The sequence below is a fragment of the Microtus ochrogaster genome, chromosome 6 (assembly GCF_000317375.1).
Source record: "Microtus ochrogaster isolate Prairie Vole_2 chromosome 6, MicOch1.0, whole genome shotgun sequence".
In the NCBI taxonomy this organism is placed as follows: domain Eukaryota; kingdom Metazoa; phylum Chordata; class Mammalia; order Rodentia; family Cricetidae; genus Microtus; species Microtus ochrogaster.
This window is the reverse complement of record NC_022013.1, coordinates 62,644,808-62,653,561: the sequence shown is the minus strand read 5'-3', so window position 1 is coordinate 62,653,561 and position 8,754 is coordinate 62,644,808. Positions and strand designations below refer to the sequence as shown.

Here is an 8,754-nt window from a genome sequence, read left to right as displayed (position 1 = left end):
CTCTAGTTTCAAGAGGCCAGACTTGCCCAGCCGGTGGGCGGCATTCTTTGTCCTTTAGGGCAGTGTTTATCTTTGGCCTTCGGGAAGTTCTGAATGGTCCTGACACAGGATTAGGTGACTGATGGCCTGTAGCACATTGTCTCCTCAGGGCCCGCGCCTTTGAAGCTCCTCCTGGTGGGAAGTGAAGAGACTATTGGCTCTGTTAAAATGCCTTGGTATTTCCTCTGTTTAACCACAGGCCACTTCCCCTCTGCTACTCTAAACCCGGCGGGGGCCACCAGCTGATTGAAAAGACACAAGCCCTGGAGTGATCCTATCCAATTGAAGCAAATATAGTCTTACTGCTGTTTATAGCCAGGGCAAAAGTCTACTAGGTGGTTTCTTGTTTTTCTCAAAATTTAGTCAGTTGACATAATTCATGCTTAAAGTCCAGAATGCATAAATGGATCTTTTTAAAATGAGGGAAACCCAAATTAGAAATTAAAATTGGGGTGTGTTTTATCTACATAGGACAAGTTAAAGTGGGTCAATCAACAGACTTTCTTAATTGTGTTTAGGAAGGGCACAGTGTCTAGTCACAGATACCGTAGTAGTCCTCAGCTACTGCGTGGCTTGCACGTGACCAGAATTCCATGGGAGAAGTTTGCAGCTTTAGTATCCTAGGGAGACACTCTAGTTCTTTTTCAAGCATTATCTTGAAGAAGGTTTAATTAATAACACAAGTCCAGAAACTAAAAATAGAACAATTTAAAAACTGTAATAAAGAGTGAAAATCAACTTTGGCTGCTAAAAAAATAATTGTAGTCCTCTCTGTAGCAGAGAGGACTGTTTTAACATTTACAACTCAATTGTTCAAAGTATCCATTGTAAAAGGCTTCCCTTTTCTTTAGTTCCTTGTTTGGAAATGTTGGGGGAAGGTGGATGTAGCTAATTAAGGCTACAGCATTTAAAAGGGTGGGGGACTTAATAGGTACCATCTGTCTTCCACAAATCACAGAGTAGATGACAGGATGAAGATGTGATGTGAACACACGTGTAATTCTCTTCTGAAACGGAAGTTGGCCTTATAAATTTTCTGACTCAGTCAATGTGTAAATGAAAACTACCTCAACCTGCATGTTTACAGTTTCCTTTATGGTGAGCCTAACGCTAAAGCGTTCTGTTGGCACCCGGCTTTACCAGAGGAGCGGGAAGAGCAATAGGGGGTGATCTTTGCAGGAAGTTGAATATGGTAGAATCATGGTGTCCCATGGTCCCTTCTACATCTGCCCTAATAGACATTAAACGTGATACTTTGCACTCAAGCTGCTACACTGCCGTTCCTAGAAAAGCCATGAAGTGTTGACTATCAGCTTTGAAAAGGGAATGGATGTTGGTAGGTAATTAAACATTGATTAAAATGTTTAAGTGGGTATTTACCTGTCCCATTAAACCAATCTCCAAATGGACCCTTTGGAAATCATGAAGGATTAGTGTTTAAATACAGCTCCCACCCTCCCCCCAGCTTAAAACTAGCAGAAGGTAGGGTGGTTCAGTAGTAGAGGTCTTGCTTGGTTTGCCCTGGGTTTGATGCTTAACACAAAAAAGTTCTTTTTTTTTTTTTTTTTTTTAAAAAAAACCTAAGAGTTTTCCCAAGGGTTCTGTTTTGTCCGTTTTGTTAGACGTTCCCTGTGTTGGTTGGAAAGTGACCCTTTACATTGTTCTGGCTGTGGCCACAGACTTCTCTTCTGAGCTTGACTCTTGTGCTGAGGAGTGAGAGGCTTGATGGGCGGAGGGGCCTTTGAGTGAAAGATGCATTTTCTTAGATGGGCCATATGGTTTAAAAACTTTGTCCCTGGGGTTTTATTCCATCCAGGTGATTTCTGGTTTCTCTCCTCCTGAACCGCACTTCCCCCACTTAATCTAAGGGAAGTGCCGTAGAATGCTGACCAAATGTGGGAGCCGTGCTCGCCCCGCTGGGGGACGGTTTATGGCCTCCTTCTGGGGTGTGCACATTTGCTCTGGGTGGGGCGCTTACACTCCTGGTTAGAATTTATAGTAACTGCTCACTATCTGCGCTCACAAAGACTTCTTTGAAGGCAAGAGATTCTTTTTTTTTTAAGCAGAGACTTAAAAACAAACAAACAAAGCAGGCGTTATTATGTTGTACCATAATGCCAGTTTCTTCTCCCAAAACAGTTACCCTCCAGGTGGGGAACAGAGGAGGAGTGGGGTCTTTTAGCAGGGCAGTATAGGGATGGGTTCTGAGCCTCTAGCAGGGAGTCTTTGTCTGGCCTTCAAGCTTTCATCCTGCTAATTCCACACAGGGAAACAGGAACCCACCTCAGCTGCTCCTCAAACTGTGCTAACCATAGTAAAAGCAAGTGTCGGAGGCTCTACTTGCAGGCCACCTTGGGAAACTCAGATCTCTTTTGGTTCCTAGCAGCTTTGATTGACATCTTGCTTTGCCTCAGTTTCCCCAGGTTCAGAGGACACTTTCTGCAGCTTCTCTGGGTGTGTATTTTACCCGTGCTTACAAAGCCTTCATTATGAAGTCCTTACATCCTCCAGATTTAGCGAGAATGCAGCCCAAGACATGCTTGCAGTCGAGGCTAGCCTGTAACTCACTAAGTAGCCTAGGTTGTCTCAAAGTTCAAGCCTCCAGCCTCCTGAGCCCTGAGATTACCACCAGGTAGTATATACCACCAAGCCTGGCTTTCTCTGTTTATTTCCCTTCTCTGTCTCTACCTGCTGCTGGCACACATTAGATTTTCCTTTCGTATTTCCTGAGCAGCTGGGTGCTCTGTAGGATGTTAAATTAGGATGATAGGGTGTCACCTGGCAAGTTGGTGTCTACTGTGGCCACTCTGAAGAAGCCACACCTAAGTTAGTAAAAAAATCCCTCTGATGTTCTCTGTTAGTTGACTTGTGTTCTCTTGATATTGACTGATGATGTAGAATGAGGTGCCGAGTGTAGCAAAAGGATTCTCTTCATTTACCCATATTCCACAAATTACGGCATTCCGGAAGGTTGGCATACTGGACAAAGGCTGGGCTACAGACTAGGTCCTCCTCCTAACCAAGGGACTTCAGCAGGGGTTGTTGTTACGGGAGAATCAATCAATCTTGTAGTGCTTGGTGCTTTTGAGAAACACTAGGACCGTTCCTGGTTCCCTGCACTAAGGATGAGAAAAAAATGTAAAACATGGCTGCTGAGCATCCGACTAAGTATTGTTGTTTTCAGGCCTTAGCTATGGCCCTTGCTCTGAATGAAAATGTTCCGTAAAAGAGATCCAGACCTCATTTTGTGACTATAGTCTGTGTTGTCCTCACCCCGTTTGTGAATGTGGCTCTTTTTTTTTTTTTTTGGGTTACAAGGTGGCTGGCCCATCAGCATCAGAGGTGTTCCTTACCTTTTGGGCTGGGGATTTTCTGGCCAGCTGTGGTAATGAGTTTTTGTGGGCTTTGGTTTTCATGCCTCACTTCCCTGTGGGAGGAACTAGATATTTCTGATCTTACCTCTGCTCATATTCAGACCCAGCCAAGCAATCAGTGACTCCCCCGGCTTTTGTGGGAGACTGTGGGAAAAGTCCTGGTTGGCTGGCTATGAATTAATGAAATCCTTAGAAGGCTTCACTAAAGATAGCCCCTGTGGTTTGGAAAAAAAAAGAAAGAAAGAAGAAGAAAGAAAGAAAAAGGCATTGCCTTTTAATTTGAGAAAGAGGTCATGGAGTTTTACCAAAATTAAGTAGGGAAAAAAAAAAACCAAGCCAACATCTGGTTGTGCTTGCCAAAGACGGCTTCAGGGTCTCAGGAGCTGTGGGTTCCCAGTGTGCACTGTGCTGTGGGACCCAGACCCCTCCGTGCAGCTCCGGCCACTCAGCCTCTCATTTCATTGTTAACCTCTTGGGTTTTGAAGTCATCGAGAGACAGGAATTCTTCTCCCCACATCTTCTCACTCGAGTGTATCTCCCATTCACTGAACTTCCTTCTTTTTTCTTAGTACACAGTTTTAAGTGCATAATTTTTCCAGTTGGCCAGGCCTAGGGTAATCCTTGCTTTTATCTTCCGTAAGAAGGATGGGTTAGGTAATGCAGGGAGTCTGGGTAGGAGGCAGGGAGGGGGGCTCTAAAGGGTCTCTAGGACATTTTAAAATTAGGAGGGATTCTGATAAGATAGAGAATGATAAATTGCTGGCGAGTTCTGGGGAAGGGGGAGGATTTGAAGGCAACCGATGACTTTGGGAAGCAGGAGCTCTAGCTGGCATGGTACCTACCACACACCTGCACTCTGGAACTACGAGAGGCAGGCAGGCAGCTCGGAAGTTCAAGGCCAGTCTGGGCTACACAAAGAAATCTTGGCAACACCAAAACAAAACCAGAACAAAAAAACAAAAGCAGAAACAATATCTTAAGTGTCTGCTGCGCGTACCAGGTGAATGAGATGCCAATTTGGGTTTTTAAAAGTCTACAAGGATTTGAATTTTTGTCTGCATTAAAGTAAAATTATTATTTCTCTGTGTAACAGCCCTGGCTGTCCTCGAACCAGATACCCTGCCTCTGCCTCGCGAGTGCTAGAATTAAAGGTGTGCCTTGCCACACTCAGTTTAAATTATTTTCCTTTTCAATGTGAATAACATTTGATAATCTGCAGACATCTTCTGCAGCCTGCTGCCCGTGACCAGGGCTCCCATGTTTGTGTTCTTTCTCCTATGTTTGGTATTCTGAAATCAAGCCTGTAGGAAGGCGGGCAGAGAAGTGAAGTAAATGCTCGTTCGCTTGTTAGCGTGAAACAGTTCCTCCACCTGGTCCATACGGTCACCTGCCAAAAGCCTTGGATTTTAGATATCAACTGTTAATAGATACTTTTTCACCCTTAAGCAAAATTTGTTTGTTTGTAAATAGAAGTAGTTACATTTAGAGATCGTTCTAGTGGGAAATAAAAGTTTGGTTTTCCATTGTCCTTTTCGTAAAAATGCAGTGTTTGGCCTCTCTTTTGGTTTTTTTGAGATGGGGTTTCTCTGAGTAATAGCTCTGAATGTTCCGGAATTCGTTTTGTAGATCAGGCTGGCCTTGAACTCACAGAGATCCGACTGCTTCTGCCTCCTGAATGCTGGGATTGTGGCATGTTCCACCACCGTCCATCTTGGGCTTCTCTTTACTTTATTGTATGTCTAGAGAAAGTGCAGGCTATCTTGGTTCTCTGGAGCAAACCCCCTCTTGGAGACTGAAGTCAGCTGCGCTCTCTGGAAGGTGGCAGCGCTCTTTCTCAAGAATGCTTTAGGCCTCCGCTGCTCACGGGCTTGCTGCCTTCAGGGACTGGGATGAGAATTTCTGTTGAGTACCTCTGTTTGGCTCTGGCACGGCTGACTGATTCCTTACACCAAAATCCAGCAGTTTCTCTGTGCTAAGCAAACACTGAACTTTATTTCCAGCAAACCCACTTAACTCAAAACGCGTGCTCACAGTCATTTCCCAGCCTGTAAGGTCTGTGCTTGTTTGTTGCCTAAGTTTTAGAGTCTTTTCAGACAGTTTCTTTAGTTTAGCTTGAATTACTATCTCTTGCCTAATTACATGGCCTTTCTTGCTTGTATTTGGCCCTCACAGACTTAAGGGCCAAGACCTGTAAAGTTAATATTGGTAATTTTTCAAAGGAAGTTAAAACGTCAAAAAGGGACAAGTTGTTATTCTTACAGGGTACCCGGGAAACGGCGGACAAAATCCCCATCTTTTATTCATAAGTCCAGGGGGACCGTGAGGGCACAGGCGAGCCTGTGTGCCTGGCATTTGTTCAGCTTTCGGGACTGGGCCTCCTCCCCTGCTGGCCATGAAATGTCTCTCCGGGATGTAATAGTGGGACATTCAGCATCCAGAGAATGGACCTCAGAGGTGCAACTTTGCTTTTCACTTTCTTTTCTGGCACCAAGTCTGTGGTCTTCTCATCGGCCTGACAGTGAAAGGCCCGAAAGCAGCGGCTGTTCGGATGCTGGCAAAGGTGGAGTACAAGCCCAGTGCTATGGCCTGGGGCTCCTGTGCTGGAACACACCAACACAAAGGCCATGTGAGGGGTGCCTCGGGAGGGTGGTAACTTAGCTTGCCTTTGCTGGGTCTAGTTTGTTCTGGTCCCAGGAGAGAGAGTTTCTGTTTCCATGGCTACACTACTGCAAGTTTGGTGGATCCAGAGTGCAGGGAGCTTTGATTTCAGAACGAACTGTTCCTGTGTAGAGGGCAGAGGGCTGAGGGCCATGCAACTGCCTGGGCTCCACATTTTCTCTAAATGAAGGAAGTCCAGGCAACATATGCTAAATCCAGACAGGAGTTGGATTCGGGCCAGTGGGTTGTGACTGGGAGCCGCTGGGAGGGATTTCTGGAGATACTTTTGTTTGTGGCAACCTGGTGGTGTTGGTGCTGAGGGGGTAGGGCCTTTATGCAGCTAAGCACCCATCCTAACAAGAAGGAGAATTATTGGGCAATGACCAGCATCCCATCTAGTGTTGGAGCTTTTCTGATTCACAGACCCTGGTGGCTCGGTAAATCCACACGTGGGGTGATTGTCACCAGACTCCCCCAGACATGCGATTAAACTCTTGTGGTCCTCCCTGAAGATAGCCTCTGAATGCAACTACTATTTTACATGCAAAAGGCGATTTTCCCCTTGCCATAATTTGATCAAAGTGGCCTAACCTGCATCTCTTGTTTTTGTTGCTCACGGATGGTCTGCGGATAACATTACATTTTTTCAGCATGAAACCCAACACTTCAAATCCCTAAAGCAGTCTCAAATTTATGGTTAATAAAAGCATTTATTGTACTGGATGTCATCTGTTATATCACTCTGGGGCTAGAAACTGGCAAGCACTGGACAGGAAATATTTTCATTTCAATCGCTTCAATCTTATGGTCTAGGGGCAAAGTGTCTGGTTTCAGGAAAGCCGCGCTGAATAGCAGGGCAGTAAATGCAGTTTTCGCTGATTAAGCAGGCATTCTGTCCCTCGCAAACAGTCTTCCCCTGGCTTCGTGGGCGAAACAAACACGTGATACTAAACGATAGTACTCCCCCCCCCCATTGCCCAGGGCTTTCACTTTGGTCATCGTAGATTTTAGTGTTTTGCAGGAACCCTGAGCAGAGCAGGCACAAAACAGGGGAGAGAAGCTGCACCGGGTTAGGGCCTCACTGTCACTCCCCCTTCCCTCCCTTTCCCTCCCTCCCTCCCTCCCTCCCTTTCTTTTAAGGTAGGGTCACCCTATGAAGCTCTGGCTGACATGGAACTCACCACGTTGATCATAGATCATGCTGGGTTGAAACTTGTAGCAGTTTCCCCTGCCTGTGCCACACCCCACCCGGAGCAGAGAAGGTGCTGACTCTTCTGAGTTCTCCTTTGAAAATGGTCGGTGCCTTGCCCTTGGGATCATGAAGTTTGGAGGAAAACATGTATTTTCATTATTACTTTAAAGGACATCTGAAGTTTGGTTGGAATTTGAGACCTGATCATCCACATCCAACAAGTGAGCCCTGGGGGTGAGGTGACTTCTAGGCAGATGACGTCTGTGGGGATGTTGTATCTAGGATCTTCCTCCTGACTGCCCTGTGTCTTTAACCTGTTATCTCCACCATTCCTCCTAGAGCAGCCTCAGAGGGTTCCCTGTTTTCCAGACGAGAATTCCTTGGCAAAAGAGCCAGGAAGGGATTAAGATGGGAGGGCAGGTGACTTGGCGAAGCCTCTGCCAGAAACAGAGCTCCAGAGTTTCCTGTCCCCAAGCAGTTGGGCTTGCTCTGTTTTCCAAGCATCCAAACTGAATGGGATTTCCCCCTGACACCCCCCTCCCCCCCACCAGATACAGTTTCTCTGTCCTGGAACTCGAACTCTCTCTGTAGACACCAGACTGGCCTTGAACTCACAGGTCCACCTGCCTCTGCCTCCTGAGTGCTGGGATTGAAAGCGTGTGCAGCCACCACCAGGCCTGAGTGGGGACTTCTAACACATGACACGCAGCAGAGTGACTGATGGGGAGGAGAGAACAGAGGGCACTTTGGACATCATCAAATCAAACTTAGATTAGCCACTTACCTCAGAGGTTCCCAACCTGGCAGAGCGCCAGAATCACCCATGGAAAATTCTGGGGTTGCTGCCCAGCCTTACCATAGACACCTGCTTACGTGAGGTTCCCCAGTTACCAGGGCTTAGTAGAGAAGGAGGGAGAGTTTGACAGCATGCAGGGGACGGTGGAGTGTTTGGCGTGCGTTTTGGGGATGAATGCCAGTGTTTATATGTATAGTTAGACTCAAGGAAACAACTTTACTGACTACAACATTTTTGTAATGTCTTGGTTAAGTTGAGGCATCGAGCACCTAGGTATCAATGAGATGGCAGAATGGTGCCCAGTACCTGGTGGTGAGACAGCTTTACTCCAACTGCAGAAATGAGACCACGCAGGTGCTAAATTCTGTGACACAATAATGTCACAGTGGAGCCTTTGGCAATGATAGGCGTGGTCGGTCTGACTTCCTTCCTTCCTTCCTTCCTTCCTTCCTTCCTTCCTTCCTTCCTTCCTTCCTTCCTTCCTTCCTTCCTTCCTTCCTTCCTGACAGAGTTTCTGGGCTGGAGAGATGGCTCAGTGCTTAAGAGCACTGGCTACTCTTCCAGAGGTCCTGGGTTCAATTCCCAGCAACCATCTGTAATGAGATCTGGTGCCCACTTCTGCCGTGCAGGCATACATGGAGGCAGAATGTTGTATACATAATAAATAAATAAATCTTTTTTTTTCTTTTTTTTTT

At 46.2% G+C, this 8,754-nt stretch overlaps 1 protein-coding gene across 1 annotated transcript in view; it reads left to right on the top strand.

Moving 5' to 3' along the window:
- The window catches only part of Il17rd (interleukin 17 receptor D), a 71,245-nt gene that overhangs the window by 5,903 nt on the left and 56,588 nt on the right, over positions 1-8,754 (top strand). The window lies entirely within an intron of this gene.